Raw genomic sequence first — 15,569 nt, 5'->3', positions numbered from 1 at the left:
GAAAGAAAGAAAGAAAGAAAGAAAGAAAAGGAAAGGAAAGAAAGAAAGAAGAAAGAAAGAAAGAAAGAAAGAAAGAAAGAAAGAAAGAAAGAAAGAAGAAAGAAAGAAAGGAAAGAAAGAAAGGAAAGAAAGAAAGAAAGAAAGAAAAGAAAGAAAGAAAGGAAAGAAAGAAAGAAAGAAGAAAGAAGAAAGAAAGAAAGAAAGAAAGAAAGGAAAGAAAGAAAAGAAAGAAAAAGTAGAGAGTGTGCAATGCCAGTCACTCTGTCCTTAGATCTATGGGTGAGCAATCTTTGGCAGAGGACTGAGGTAACAAGCTGGAGGCCGCAGTGTCTCTCCATTCCCTTCCAAAATGTGCTTGTCACTCCACAAATACAGGGTTTGACTGTGGATGCACCATGTTCCTATCACGTAATGATGGGATTATCTGTCCTCAGAGCATAGAGGTAAATGCTGCTATATAAGATCTGGTGTCTTCTGATCTTTTTTTGGCAGGACTGTCCATTTCCATAGCAGGGGGGTTGGAACTAGTTGATCGTTAAGGTTCCTTGCAGCCCAGATCACTCTGTGATTGTATGACTGGTAGTGTTCTTTCCAGCCTTGTTTGGCACTTCTCTTTGATTGCTCCTGTCCAGCTTTTGACTTACCTAAATAGATATTTCTTGAAGCAAATCTCCATCTGGCTTGTAGGGCTCCCCTACCCAAGTTGCAGGAAGCAACAACTTCCTCTGAGATCTGGCTGCAGCAGGAAATTTGATGAATTTCTCCTTCCCTCCTCTCCTGTGCCCCTTAGCTATCAGTTTAGCTCAGAGGTCAAATAAGTATTGTAAGGAAGCCCATTTTTAGGGCAATACTGAGAGGATAAGCTGCCAGTCCCGTAGACTAAGACTGTGAACCAAAATCGTTGCATTCCAGAGCTTTTCATCAGCATGTGGCTGGAGAACAGCTGCTTGAATGTGGGAAGCTCCAAAGGCAGTTATAACTCATGTCAGTTGCTTTGAACTTGTATAATTTACCTCTGTAGTAGAAGAGAAGTAAGCTGCACAGAGTACCTGTATCCCTCTGGGAATAGTGTTTTGGTAACTCCTTCTGTTACTATTTAATTTTTAATTGATTTATCCGGCAATTACATTGGCACAAATTACTTTTGTAGGTCACATTGTACACTGTCTCACATAGATGAACAAAATCGATTTCTGTGACGGGTATCCAAAGTTTTGAGATCGAGAGTTACTGTCCTGCTGAGGTTTCTGTGGCAAACCAGCTTGGCAGAGCTGGGTGGGTGCTTGGGGCACTTCCCTGTGTGCCCAGGTTGGTGCTGAAGCAGGACAGAGGTACAAAGGGGGGGTCTCCTTCAGTCTCTCTTCACTGAGCTGAATTGGCCGATTGCAGCATGAAGCAATGGCTGGAGTCTGAACAAGGATGCAGAAAAGTTCAGCTGAGGCTGGTGGGAGGAAATTATAAGTGTTTCTTTTTCTTACACAATACCACGTCTTTGGGGAGCTTGAAAATTCAAACTTTCAGTGTCTGACTAAATGTGTATTTGTTGTTTGGTTTTACTTTGCTCATTTGCTGCATTGGAACTCAGCCTACTTTTATTATGAAACAAATGTGTCATGGCTAATTGTGTTCATTGGTAATGTGGTCAGAAATCTGTTTCCAAAGTTTGGAGATGAGTTTTGGGATACACAGTTGGAATGAGTCAAAGGTTAGCATTATAGAGGATAAATAACAGTATTTACATTCTCTCCCTTCCTTCCTTCCTTCCTTCCTTCCTTCCTTCCTTCCTTCCTTCCTTCCTTCCTTCCTTCCTTCCTTCCTTCCTTCCTTCCTTCCTTCCTTCCGAAATACTTCCGAATTCCTTCCGAATTCCTTCCGAATTCCTTCCGAATTCCTTCCGAATTCCTTCCTTCCGAATTCCTTCCTTCCGAATTCCTTCCTTCCTTCCTTCCGAATTCCTTCCTTCCGAATTCCTTCCTTCCTCTCTTCCTTCCTTCCTCTCTTCCTGTCTTTTCTTTCCCTTTCATCCTGTCTTGTTTCTTTTCTTCCTTTTCCCTTTTTTCTTTATCTAGCTGTGAGTTTGTTCTTAACCTGTTCCATAAAAGCACCACTCCGGCAAATTGCCCTACAGAAGCCCTGAAAGGCTGCTCACTGCAGAATAGGCTGCAGATTTCTGTCATCTGCACTCCTAGTGCACATCACTCGTGTCATAGAATGACTTCAGGGGAAATTTCCATTCTCTTATGATCAATAAGATACTTGCCTGTGTGACTTCAGACTCCTCTCCAGATTAATTTAGTCTCTGAGCCCAGCATGGTGCTGACTTCTGAGACAGAGGTACCTGCTTGTTTGAATCTGGGCTGAAACAACTGTGCTAATGTCTGATCACTGCTGGATGAGGAGAATCAAAATCCCACAGAGGAGGAAGACAGATTCTATGATTATTAATCCTCAGTCAACTGAGACAGAAATTCAGGACTTCAGACTGCCTCCAATTTACACTGACCCTCCTCTAATGTCAGTGAGAAGTTTAAATGGAAACTGAAGTAGAAGACATCCCTTCTGCAGCATTTGTATTTCAATTTACTCATCCCATATAGGAGTACCTCAACACCTAATAGAGCATCTCTGAACTTACTGCTGCCCAATTATTTAATTTTGGTTAAGTGAAATATTACTGCTGTTATTTAGTAAATACTTTCCTCATCCACAAATATAAAGTCTGTGCCAAAAATCTTGTTCGTATCTCATTTATATTGCTTATAAATCTTATAAAATTTTTGATTTTAGATGATCCAATTCTGAGAACAAACAAATATTTACCATAATCCTTCTGAAATATATTTCACCTATTATAGTTGTTCTTATGGGATTTTGATGTAAATCCAGATAAAATTTGTTACTTTTCTGTTTTTAACAACAACTGTGTTTCATTTCCTCAGTTCAGCAACTATGGTGCAATAAAACATACCCGAAGAGATAACTTTGCGTAAACAAGATAACAATGTATTCCAAATTTTTCACTCCTGGAAGTTTTGATTTATGTCCTAATTCAGTTTCAACTCACAGGGATTTGGAGATACCCTTGAAGTTCCTACAGGAATGTGTTTCTGTATAAATGTGTCTCTGCTCAGATTGTACACAAAGAATGGGCTATGGCTGGAATATCAGGAATCCTGTAGGTCAGGATTAAAGGGCAATTGTCAGGGTTGCCAGAGACAGCCTATATTGCCCGTCTATACTCTGCAGAGCTTTCTAGTAACTCGGTGTAATGAGGTTTGACACCTCCACAGTTCTTAAATAACACTTAGCACCTAAACCACAGTCGTGTTTCATACATCCAGATCCCAATGCAAATGTTAAAACAAAGTAAGAACCTCTGAGGAGCTTGAGTGGTGATGCAATTAAGTGAGTTTACAACAAATATAGTGTGCATTCCATAAATGTAAACATTTCAAACATAGGTCCTATAAAATTGACTGTATTTTAGAAATAAGTTTTCCTTAATGCATTAACTGTAACATTTGCTTTTAAAAGTGTATATTTTCTCCAACAAACTAATATCATACCAACAGCTTTAATATCACACCAACAGCTAAAACACAGATGAGCTCCTGTGTGTTTAGTTGGTGTATTTTAAGACCCCTACTCACACTGAATGAAACCTTGGTGAGTTTCCTCATGTCAAGACTGCTAAGGAGAAGTACTAAAAGTTTTAAACCTTTCTAGAATAAAACCAGTCAGCATTCACATCAAAGTGAAATTATATTGTTCAAACTTTTTTTTGCCCTGTGATAGCAAACAAACTTTAGGAATGAAGAGAAAACACTGGGAGGAGATACCTTCTCATAATTTCAGTGCTCAGGACTTTAGTCAAGCTAATCAATCTGAATCGCTGATGTTTGAAAAATTGTCTTGAAAGGGAGAAAAAAGAGTGAAAACAAACAAGCAAACAAACAAAAAACCCCTCTACAATGCAGCAATTACAAAAATTCTAGAGGAAGAAGAGTTCAAAAGGAAAACAATGGGTTCCCAAATTCCTTGTTGGACCATATGAACCCGAGTTAGGAGATGCAAAGATAAACATTTCAAAGGAGGAAAGAGCAGGGGATTCTGCCTGCTGTGGGACTGGTGATTTAGATGTTGGAGCTGAAGAAAGCTTCCAGGGAACAGAGGGTCATTGTGCCTGGAATGCAAAGGCATCCGCAGCTTTGCGGAGAGAAATGCCCGGGAGCCGCCGGAGCTCACTCACAGCCGCGCGTGGAACTCCGGGAGAGCAGGAATGGGAAAAGGGAAAATGGGGTTCACTGTGGAGACCCCCCCCTCCCCGCTCCCCGCTTACAGAGTCAACGGGCAAGATTCAGGAAAGATCTCGAAACTGAGGGTTTGAAACAAGGCTTAAGGGAAAAAATCAGCAAACTTCAGGACATGAATTGAAGAGTTGCTTCGGGCAAGAAAAGCAGCGCTTAGCTATGGACTGAAATTTGAACAGCCAAGTGTGCGTCCGAGCAAAATTAAAATAGCAGCCAAGCTCAGGAATAAGGTTTGCACAGAGAGGCGGGAATGCAGCACCACTCGGGAAAATAAGGAGCGAGCAGCTGTTAAATGAAGAAAAGTGAAGTGAATAATTGTAGAAAAATCTTGCCTGCCTGCTACATTAAAGCTTTATAAATAGATAACCCCCCTCCATGTTTTGTCCCAACCATTAAGTGACGCACTTGGTTACTTCGGGGTGAGCGTTTTCCAAAACACACGAGTGGAAGGAAGTCCAGGAGCTGCAGGGGACGGAAGGAGGCGCGGGGAGAGGTGCGGAATCCAGACTCGCGCCGTCGGCTCGGCTTCGTGCTGTCCGTCCAGAAACCTCCCGGGTCCAATGGGGTGCCCCCGGGCGCGGGGATCGGGCGGGGCCGGGGCTCCGCACCACACACGGCCGGGGTCGGGGGTGATTCCCGCTGGAAAGGGAACAGGGAAGAGCTCGCACAGGACCGGGACTGTGCTACCGGCAGCACTCGGGTCTCACACCGAGCTCCCGGCGGCAGCGGCGGCTTCTCCCGTGTTACACTCGGGAGCCAACGCACCCCCGGCGGGGCTCGCCGCGCCTGCGAGATTGTTTGGGTTATAAGCGCAGGCACCCCGGCAATGAAATGGCGCATCAGGCAGGCGGTGCCTCTCCGGGCGCTGTCACACAGGGCCAGGGAAACGGGGTCGCCGGGACCGGCTCTGCCCGAGGCAGTGGCTGCCCGCAGGTTTCCGCGAACCATGGCCGAGCAGGCGCGGGGGGAGCCGGCGGCGCAGCCGCTGCCCCTGCGGGAATAGCTCTGGGTTCAGCCGCAGCGGGACAGAGCCGGCAGCAGAGCGATTTGGTGCTCATTCATCGAACCACCTAAGTTTAGTCACCACGGCGTCATGTGCCTGTCTTTGCTTCCCCTCCTACCCGCACTCTGTGAGTGGTTTAAAGTCTACCAGGGCACTCTGAGCCTCAGCAATTCATATTTACATGGGGGGCAAAGAGGGGTGGGATGGATTTAAAAATTACTCAGTTCAAAGGTATGGCTGGTCTTTGCCTGTCTGTCAGATCTAAGAGGAGTGAGTGGATTTTCATGAAGGAATTTCATGGAAATTAAATCTCTACTGGAGTGATCCATTCAACTCCTAAAGCTTCAGCCTAGTTTTGTATCCTGGATGAATGCCCTGCTGAATAGCTTGGTGGGGATGCAAAAAGCCACCTTAAACTAGGGATTTTTCTTCTGCTAAATTGACTTCAAAGTAGTAATTAAACAATAGCTAGCTTTAAAAAAAATCAAGTTATAAGAAGCTATAGGACAAAATTACCGTATAACTAGAAGCTGTGTTTTATGGGAGGGGGGCAGGGGCATGGGGTGTTCAAAATGGAAAAGTGACTGGGTAGAGGCAATTTGAGAGAAACAAAAATGGATGCAAGAAAGTAAAATGAATTGCACTGATTCAAACTTTTTGATGGTTTGTTCATTTCTTTTTATTACAGCTGTACTACAGTCGAGTCTGGAGCTGGGTAAATGGAGGAAGGGGAGAGACTGCAGAATTGTTTGGGATATTTTAAGCAGAAGCATCCAGTTCAGGGGTGACAGGCTGAAACAGCTTTCTGTGGCCTTTGTCCTGTGTTTGAGGCTTGTCTTCCCCAGGCTGCTCTGCATAGGGCTGAGCCTGCACAGCTCAGTATTCATCTCTGCTTTTGTAAAGCAAAAATGGCGTTTTTTGACCAAGGGCAGTCTTGCTGCCAATCTTCTCCCTCTTCCTCTGTCTCCCAAACCCACAATCACAACTGCATTCATATCTCTCTGTGATGATTTAGAAGCACATTTGACTTGAAGCTACCAAATGAAAACTAATCTCCTGCTTGACTCCCGCAGTGAACTCTCCCTAATTCTCTCCTCCCCGGCAGTAAAACTCCCTCACTTGCCATTGCTGATTTTCGTCCTTGGGGTCCTTGCTCTCACATGCAGAATGTTGCCCAGTGTTGCGCCTTTTTCCATCATGCCTGTTCTGGAAGAAGAAACCTGAAAGTTTATTATGCAATTTAATTTAAAATCTCTTTGGAGTGGTTGGTTTGGGGCCTTTCCTGGGTTTAAATGCTTTTGGGGCTTTATTCCCACAATTTTATTGAATAGAGAATGTCACCAAATGAGCTACAGAAAGAAGGGGAGATAAACAGCACTATTGCAGCTGCTAGATTTTCAGTGTGTTTAAGGTAAGGCTAACTATTTTAAAGTGAAATGTCCAACACTGCAGTTAATCTGTGTGGCACATTTTTTTCATACTCCCAGGGTATTTCTGAGCTCAGGTTCAGACTATGAGGCATGGCAGTGTACACTGGCAGAATCTGAGCCACGGATCTTTAAAATACTGTCCATCTCTTGACTTCTGACAAGTGAAACCATGGTAAATGGTACTCCAGGTAATGACTTACTAAAGCTTACTGCAGTCCTTAGGCTAGACTATCAAGTTTAAGTATTCCCAGTGTCCCAATGTTGTACTGTTAGCATGATAGTTACTGTTAGAAGAAAGCTCTTAAAATATAATTTACCACTGTTATATTGCTTTTCAAATATATTTCACAGTCTATTTGCACTGAGAATTGCTTTTTGTTTTTTAATCTTAAATGTAATAGGTTGCTGATAACTGCAGTGTGTTTCCATGAAGTGATGAGCTGAAAACTGGCAAGAACTGTTTGATGGGATATGTAAAATCCTGGTGAATTTTAGCCCACACACGGATACTTTTATTGTTACAAGCCTTTGCTATACCTGTCAGAAGGCTGGTTTCCTGCCAGGCAGTATGTGATAACTAAATTTTATCCTCGCCAAGGTGATACAAGAGTATGAAGGCAACACACATTGCCAAAAGTACTGGAAATGGAAAAGCACTTTGGACAACACTGAGAAGCCTCTGTGCTGCTGTCCAAGTAACAAATAGCAATACACAAAGACTTTGCAGTAGCGCTAATGTAATTTGCTGGAAAGTCCACAATTTCAGTTCAGAAAACCATGGAAGTTGCAATAAAACACAATGGCAGAGTGTGTGTTTTGTTTACAGCTTTTCTGCCTGGCTGTTCCACACCATTCACATAGACAATGTTGCTGGAGCGTAAAGTAATGAGAGCTCTGCAGGGTGGTTTGTATCAGCTGAGCTCAAAGCCAGCAGCTCTGGGACAAGATCTGGCAACAGATCTTGTGTGGGTGTTGCGTGAGAGGTAGCAGCATGTTGGTTGCTGATACCTAATGAATAATCAATCTCTCCTTTCTCACAGGCTCTCAGAATGTTACCTTGTGGGGCCAGGTAGGTTTCTAGACAACAGACTGTCCTGGGCCATACACCAGAATTGTCCTATTGTACTTTAAAAAACAGCCTGAAAAAAATGCCTCCCCAAAGTTGTGTCAATCCCAGCTGGGACTGCGTTGACAAGGAAGTGGTCCCCCTCCCCAGTCACACATTGTCACTCCCAGGCTCAGGGAGTGCTGCTGGCCTAAAATCAGTCAGACCAGGTGTCATAGGTTAGCAAGCATAGTCCCGGAAGGGACGTCCTTGCTAAGGGGTGCTTACAGTTTCCTCTGGGAACTGATAGAACCTATCAGCTGGCCAGTTTGAATATGGACAACTCTCTAAGCCACTTAAAGTTGTGATCACCTCTGTGATCCACATTTAAGAATAGGCAAACTCCCCCTCCAAGCTCTCTCTCGTTTCCGGTGCTGGGACAGGTGGCTGCGGGCCCCGCGCGGGGGCCAGCGGGCCCGGCCAGGCCCTGCTTGGGCCAGGCCGGGCCGGGCCACGGCCGTCCTGAAGCCATGGACCTGTTCCAGCCATGGAACCCCCCCACTGCCTTGCCGTGGGCAGCCAGAGCGGCTCGGCTCTCCCCCCTCTCCACTGCGATAAGAAAAATTCAACATTCCAGCTGCAAAGCTGCAAGGCCAAGGTGAGATTAACCCTTTTTATTGCTGTGAAGAGCTGAAACCCTGAGGGAAGAGAGAGAGGAGGTGCTTAAAGCTGAAATTCTGTTGTGAAGCTATGATCTATCTGAGTATCCTGTTGTAATTTCATGAAGATATGGGGGGTGGAGTGTTCAACTCGTAAGCAAAAGCACCTGCGCTGAGATAGGCAGATGCTGACACAGCTGTAATTTCATGAGAAGTTTGGACAGGGAGAGATGAACCAGATGAGGACTTTTTTGCTCCAAATGGGAAAGGAGAAAACCTCAGTCCCTAGAGATGCTCCCAGAGATAGTCCTAAAGATGAAGATGATGAAGACCCTTTGCTCCCAGGGAAGGAGAAGGGCCTCTGTTTTTGTTTCTGAACGGCTCAACCTTAAAACTGTACCCCAAAAAACTTCAAGAGTGGACCCTCGAAAGCAGTTGTAGGAAAAGCTGCAAATCGGGGGAAAGGACTCACATGCAGGCAGAGAGACTCCTCTTCCTAAATGGACTGAACAAGGTTATTATGGAGGTAGTAAACAGACTGAACATCTAAAGGGTTGTCTTTTTACATTGTCAGTGGGATAAGGGAGGAAGGTGGGGGGAGGAGGAGAGTTCTGAAGGTGGTATAATTTTTTTTTTCCCTCTTTTAGGTCTGTTAATAAACTTCTTTATATTCTTTCAAGTTTGGTGCCTGCTTTGCATTTCTCCTAATTCTTATCTCACAGCAGATAAACAGTAATGAGTATTTTGGACCAAACCACTACACTAAATTGGTGTTTCTGCCCGGTTACAAACCGAACCCGCGACACCAGGTTGCCAAGCTGGTTGTAAAAAAATACAGATGATCACTCACATCTCCTCTGGGAGTCAGAAGGATCTATATTCTTTGTGATAAAGGATATAAACTACACATAGACAAGACTCAAGTCCCAAATCACATACACAGATTATCCACCTCTTTTGAGGGAGCCTGACCAAAACTACGGACTGTTCTCTGAATGTCTTCACTCTGAATGTCAAACGCCTATGTCTTACATACGCTTTGCAGCTTTACTTGTCTCATGCAGGTATTCCCAGAGGACAGTCAGCAATGCCTCTGCCATTACTCACAAGTCAATGTTTTCAGATACATCTGACAGTGATCCCTAACTCATTAAGAAATCAACAGTGTTTGTTCATCCAGAAAGTTTAGGAACTGCTGGTCTAAGATATCTTTATTGTCTGACTATAAAGAAGATATTCTGTATCAAAAAAACACAAGAGTGTATTAGATCCATAGCTGTAAAATCCTCTCCTAGATGAAAAACTGAGGTGTACAAGCTGAGATTGGTTTATTTTTAAGGACGTGCTGATGATTTTAAAAGTGTATTGAATTCAAATGAGGAGAAGATGTTTGCTGTAAGCCACAGATGGCTTGAAGCAATAGCTCTGACAATGGCACCCAGAACCATACAGTGCTCCTGACTGGTTTAATTCAGAAACTTAAAGATGGTTATTTAAATGAGAGTAGTATTAGCTATTTATATCTTAGCAGAAAAAAAATCTTAAGAAAATTCTAGAACCCAAATTGTTCCAATGTCTTTCACTGATCTTTAAATGTATCTTCTTTATACCTCTAGCCTCAATGGTTTGCATGTTCCAGTTACTGACTATAACCACAAACATCTGTTGTGTATTTAAAAGCAGGGTGGAATCTGCATTAATTACATCATAAATCAAAACAAATACAACTTGTATTAATCCTTTTCAGATTTGTTCGGAATTGTTCTATTACTTTAGGAAATAAAAGAATACAAAACCCAATGTTCTTGATGTTAGCAGTGAAGTCCACCTGGTTAAGCCATACATACAGCATTCATGTTTATCGCAGTTCTCTCCTTTCCCAAAAGAAGAATCTGAACAATGATTTATATTTCCCACCTCATAAATGGTAGGAAATTCTTACTTCTTATTGCCATTTTATCCTTGTATTTGTAAGATAGCTGATCTGTAATGCTCATCTCCTTTTACGAATTAGTTTTTGAATTGTACAGGAGCAGGACCAACTTGGTTGGTTGTGTCATGCTTAACTCTGCAAGATACCAGAGTACAGGTAAGGAATCAAGTAACTGAGATGTAGATCTCTATCCGAACATATGAAAATATCACCTCTTAAATACTTGTATAACATAGCAGTTAGAGGCCTAGGAAATAGCAGGATGCTGGCTGCAGTATAAGCCTGTAGAAAGAAACTCCTGCTCGTAAACCTTTGCAACCTATGTGGATAAGAGAGAGAGAAAAAAACAGTGAGATGGAGTGACATGAGACTCTAATTGTGGGTAAAACATGTATGATGTGAAAGATAAGAAACTGAGAGACAAACCTTAGGCTTAGGTCGGGAAAAGCATCTGTTCATGCCTTAACAGAGCATTTATCCCAGAGCAACAGAGAGCAGTGTGTGGCACATAGAAGATGCAGATATTGAGGTGACAGAACACTAAACCAGTGTCCTTATGGATACAAAGCACAGTGCATATGTGATACCTCATCCAGCTGATGTGCTGTTGTATTGATGTGCTTCTAGCTCAATTAATATGAGTTAGAGTGAGTAAGTGAGCGAGGAACCTCTGTATTTTGTAATTGTGGAAGATGAAAGAGCTGCTTCAGGACTGGGAACACCGTACCTTATACACATCTTTATGCTAAAATAATCAGTAGTAAAGTAATTAAGGTTTCAGTCACCATTGGCAACTTTGTTCCTTTTGAATGGGATTTAGGGGGACTTGTTTGGCTTCACTTTAGATTTAACATCTGGACATTTTGTAGCTGCTTTGGGAATGAAAGGAAATAAGATCAACAATCTTGTACAAAACCAAGCAAATGCAATTAAGTAATATATAATGGCTTTCTAGAGTTTAAAAGCAAGTTGTACAGTGAAAACAGAGAAGAGACTTGTTTGCCTGCAGTGTTTTGGGATGGAGCTCAAAACTCTCTGGACACAAGATCTCTTGGCACAGGTCTTTGATGTCCATATTTGACTCCAACTGGGACACTCATTATCATTTTTACCCTACATTTGAATGGCCATCAATAAAATTACGAGAAGTTTTGTTGGTTTGGGATTTTGTTTTTCCTTCTGATAAGATATAAATGGGAGTACCTGCAGGATGGCTGAGCCATTCAGTGTTCTCTTTTCTCAGGACACTTTCCATCCATTATCAATTTTCTTATTATTTCCATTTCTCTCCTGAACCCTTGCAATCAGTTTTTTGTGAATCTCCTTAAAGCCAAGTTGGCAGAGCTTGTCTTAGAATCTTGTCCCGTACACAGGTTGCCTTTGTTCCTAAGGTGTAAAGTGCTGTCCAAATAGAGAGAATGTGAGGGATGTTTGAGTGAGTAGCTGGGTTTTGGTTGGGCTGTTTGTTCTTGGCAGCTGCACAGGTCTCACCCTGTTTAACTTCAGCTACATCTTGTACCTAAACCAAGACTGCAGAAAGAGCAGGATTTTTCTAACTGCTCCTGTTTGGATGGTGCTTAAGTCACTTCACAGAAATACAGCAGCTAAAGAGATACTTTTTTTAGAAGATTCAACCTGTTCCTAAAATGATTTTCTTAAAAAATCCCCCCCCCCCCCCGGTTTGTTCTTACAGACCTTATATAATGTTTGGGGTTTCTTTTAATAAGGCACTGCTTTGTGGGAAATAAATGAGTTTTTATTCCCCAGCATTTTAACTAAAATATTTAGATGCACACACTGAAGTCACTGTAAACTGGACTACACTGCAGCTGGGCTACAGAAAATCAACGAAGCTGATCATGTCTCTGATGAGAGATAAATGGTTTCTATATGAGTCTGAGGTCTATAAAGTAACTGGGTTAATGCTGAGTCTGTGACTAAATGACAACCTCCACTTTGTAACTTCAGTCTTTTTAGATTCTTTATTATGACATTTCTTGTTCTCTTGAGAAGGATGAAAGTAAATAATCAGGTTTGTGGGTAATGAGCCTGCCAAACCCAAGGCACTGAGAAGTTCTGAAAGCTCCTGCAGTCGTTAATGCCTGTGGGCTCCACACCAGTATGGTCAAAATATTTTACAATAAAGTTTGGATCTCCTTGTGTTGTCATTTGCCCCCTGAAATGAATTGGCTCATCATAACCTGGTACTAGGAATTCAAACTAAATCTGTGATTCTGCTGCACATGATCATTATTCCTGGGATCTCTGGCTGTAAAACATCACAATGACAAAACATGAAGTCCACTGGATGTGCTGTTTCTAAAACTCATTAATTCTTCTGCCTTGCTGAGCCTCTTGTTGAAACTGAGTGTGTAAGAACTCCATATTCCTGTGAGGTGCGGCATCCCTAGAGTGCTCTTAGATGCTGTGCTGTAAGGAGTAAAGCTACTGGCTGTGTTCATTTTAAGTTCCTTTATAAAGAAAGGAAAAAACACTCGTGTACTACTGTAGTAAATATTACTGTATCCCACAGCCATAGGGAGGAGGAGGAGAGAAGATCCAGCAGGCAGGAATTGTGCAGCAAGATTGATTTATTTAATTATTTTACAAACTCTTTTATAGACTTTTTCTTCATAGTCTAATTGGACAAAGGATCGGCCACCCCCTGGGTGGATTGGCTAGAAATCCTAAACATCTATTGTCAAAATATTTTTCTACTGTACCATAAACATAGTTCTACAAGGTCGCAGGTGTTCACAGTTTACAGAACTCCTGCTATTATCTTCTGTGAGAGAGAAAAGTATCTCACGGCTTAGAAAGCAGCAGGAAAATTCTTGCTAGCAGCATTTTTGTATCCACACTTGGGCATGGAAAATGGGGAATAAAATAGGACTAAATATCACTTTCTAATAAAGCACACAAACTGTAGCCTCCACCTCCATCCTGTGCTCCATACCTTTGATTCTCAGCCTTGTACTTGAATATGAAATCTGTAGGATTCTCCCCAGAAAGCTTTTTCTGCCTACTCCACGGGTAGCAGGGCTATTCAGCAGTACCTGGCACTGCACTGACTTCAACCACAGCCAGATCAAACAACCATCACCATCATCCTTACTGTTGTATTTCAAATGTTACCCTCTAAAGCTCCTTGTGCCGAAGGAGGACAAAAATATTGCCAGAGGGAAACAAAAAAAATTGTCTTCAGAAGGAAGCACAACCACCAGAAAAGTTTTTTCAGGCAAAACCCAAAGCAATTGTTTTATGGCTTTATTTCCCTCCCCAATAGCTGATATTCAATAAACATTCACTGGTAAGTAAACACCAAAGAACACCAAAGAGCAAGGAGAGGTTTTGCTCAAGACATGCAGTGGCTTTTGGAAATAAATGAAGAAGCTTTTTATTACTAAAATTAATTAATTAATTAATAAAACATAAAGAACAAAATAACAAGATGGCAGAATAATTTCTGCAGGGATAGGGGTGTAAATCATTCATATATTGTGGTGTAAAATGGCAGCAGCTTGATAATTAAAATGTGTATTGGTATTTGGGTTTCTCATTATATTGTAATTTGGTCAACATGTGCAATATGATGACAATTTTGTAAAAAAAAGTGTCATTTTTATTTCTTATTGTGAGGCTGCGCCTCAAGTGCTGCGTTCAGTTCTGGGCCCCTCACTTTTACAAGGACATGGAGGTGCTGGAGCATGTCCAGCAAAGGGCAGCTGGGCTCCTGGAAGAACTGGGGAACAAGTCTGATCAGCAGTGGCTGAGGGAACTGGGGGTCTCAAGGAGGCTCAGGGGGAACCTCATCACTCCCTGACAGGAGGATGAAGTGAGGTGCGGGCCAGTCTTTTCTGTGGTGTCTGCAGAGAGAGGACCAGAGGAAATGGCCTTAAGATGCCACAGTGGAGATTCAGATTTGATATTAGAAAAAAAATGTCAGTCTTAGGGTGGTCAGGTATTGGAATTGGCTGTACAAGGAGCTGGTCGAGTCACTGTCCCTGGAGGTGTTTAAGAGGCGTCTGGATCTGGCGCTGAGTGATGTGGTTAAGGATCACAGAATCGTTAAGGCTGGAAGAGACCTTTATGATCATCAAGTCCAGCCATCCATTCAGCACTGCCATGCAACCCCAAAACCACTAAACCACATCACCCAGCACTGCCACTGCAACTCCTGAACCAAAGGTGTGTTTAAGAGGCGTCTACATCTGGCGCTGAGTGATGTGGTTTAGGGGTTGTAGTGGCAGTACTGGATGGACGCCTGGACTCAACGATCTTGAAGGTCTCCTTCCAACCTTGACCGGACCGTCCCGGACCGTCCCGGACCGTCCCGGACCGTCCCATTCCCTGAAGCCGGGCCCAGCGCGCCGTGAAGGACGGCTGGGGGGGAGCAGCAGGGAGGCACCGTGAGCGAGCGCGCGCAGGGCCTCTCCCCCCTCCCTGAAGAGCGCGCGCGCGATGCCGCAGCGCCGCCCACCCCTCACCGCCCGCTCTGCGCACGCGCGCAGCACTGCGGCTGCGCGGCCGCAGCAGCGCGAGTCCCGTGCGCCGCTCACAACGGCTGCGGGTGAGCGCTGCGCATGCGCAGAGCTTCTTGTGTGTATGTGCCTCCCGCCGCCCCGGCTCTCTCGCGCAGGGACCTCGCGGGGAAGCGGCGGCGGCGGGCGCGCATGCGCAGAGCCGCCGTTCCCCACACCTCCCCATCTTCCGTTTCTCGGCCTCGCAGAGAAGCGCAGCGGGGGCAGCGAGAACCGGGAGCGGGAAAGGCGCGCGCGTTGTCGCGCGTGCGCAAAGGAGGCCGCGAGCGGCCCCCCCGCCAGGCTCCCGCCAATCGGGCACCGCCCCGCAGCGCCACCGCGGCCCAAGCGCGCCGTGCGTGCGTGCGTGCGTGCGTGCGCTCGGCGGCGGCGCGTCCCGAGCCCCGAATGAACGCCCCGGTCCCGGTGGGCGAGCGGCCCTGAGCGACCCGCGAGCGGGGACGGGCCGTGCCGAGCCGTGCCGAGCGGCTGCTCCTCCTGCACCCCGCCCGCCGCACGGGTGAGTGACCGACGACCGACCCGCCGAGCGCCTACTGTCCGCTCCGCCACCGCTGCGCCGCGCGCCACGGGCAGGCGCGGCGCCCCCGGGCCGCCCGCAGCCCCCGGCTCGGGGCCCGCCCGCTCTCCGCCGCTGCCGGTCCCAGGGCC

The 15,569-nt window shown here is 44.7% G+C and overlaps 1 protein-coding gene across 2 annotated transcripts in view; it reads left to right on the top strand.

The window, feature by feature from the left end:
* The first annotated feature begins 15,280 nt into the window (after positions 1 to 15,280).
* The window catches only part of PHF6 (PHD finger protein 6), a 28,241-nt gene continuing 27,952 nt past the window's right edge, over positions 15,281 to 15,569 (top strand). For both annotated transcript variants that reach the window (XM_032124245.1, XM_032124243.1), the window contains exon 1: positions 15,281 to 15,420. The gene's annotated coding sequence lies outside the window, so the exon portion shown is untranslated. The remainder of the gene's footprint in view (positions 15,421 to 15,569) is intronic.

This window comes from Corvus moneduloides, chromosome 14, assembly GCF_009650955.1.
Source record: "Corvus moneduloides isolate bCorMon1 chromosome 14, bCorMon1.pri, whole genome shotgun sequence".
In the NCBI taxonomy this organism is placed as follows: Eukaryota; Metazoa; Chordata; class Aves; order Passeriformes; family Corvidae; genus Corvus; species Corvus moneduloides.
This window is presented reverse-complemented; position numbering and strand designations above follow the sequence as displayed.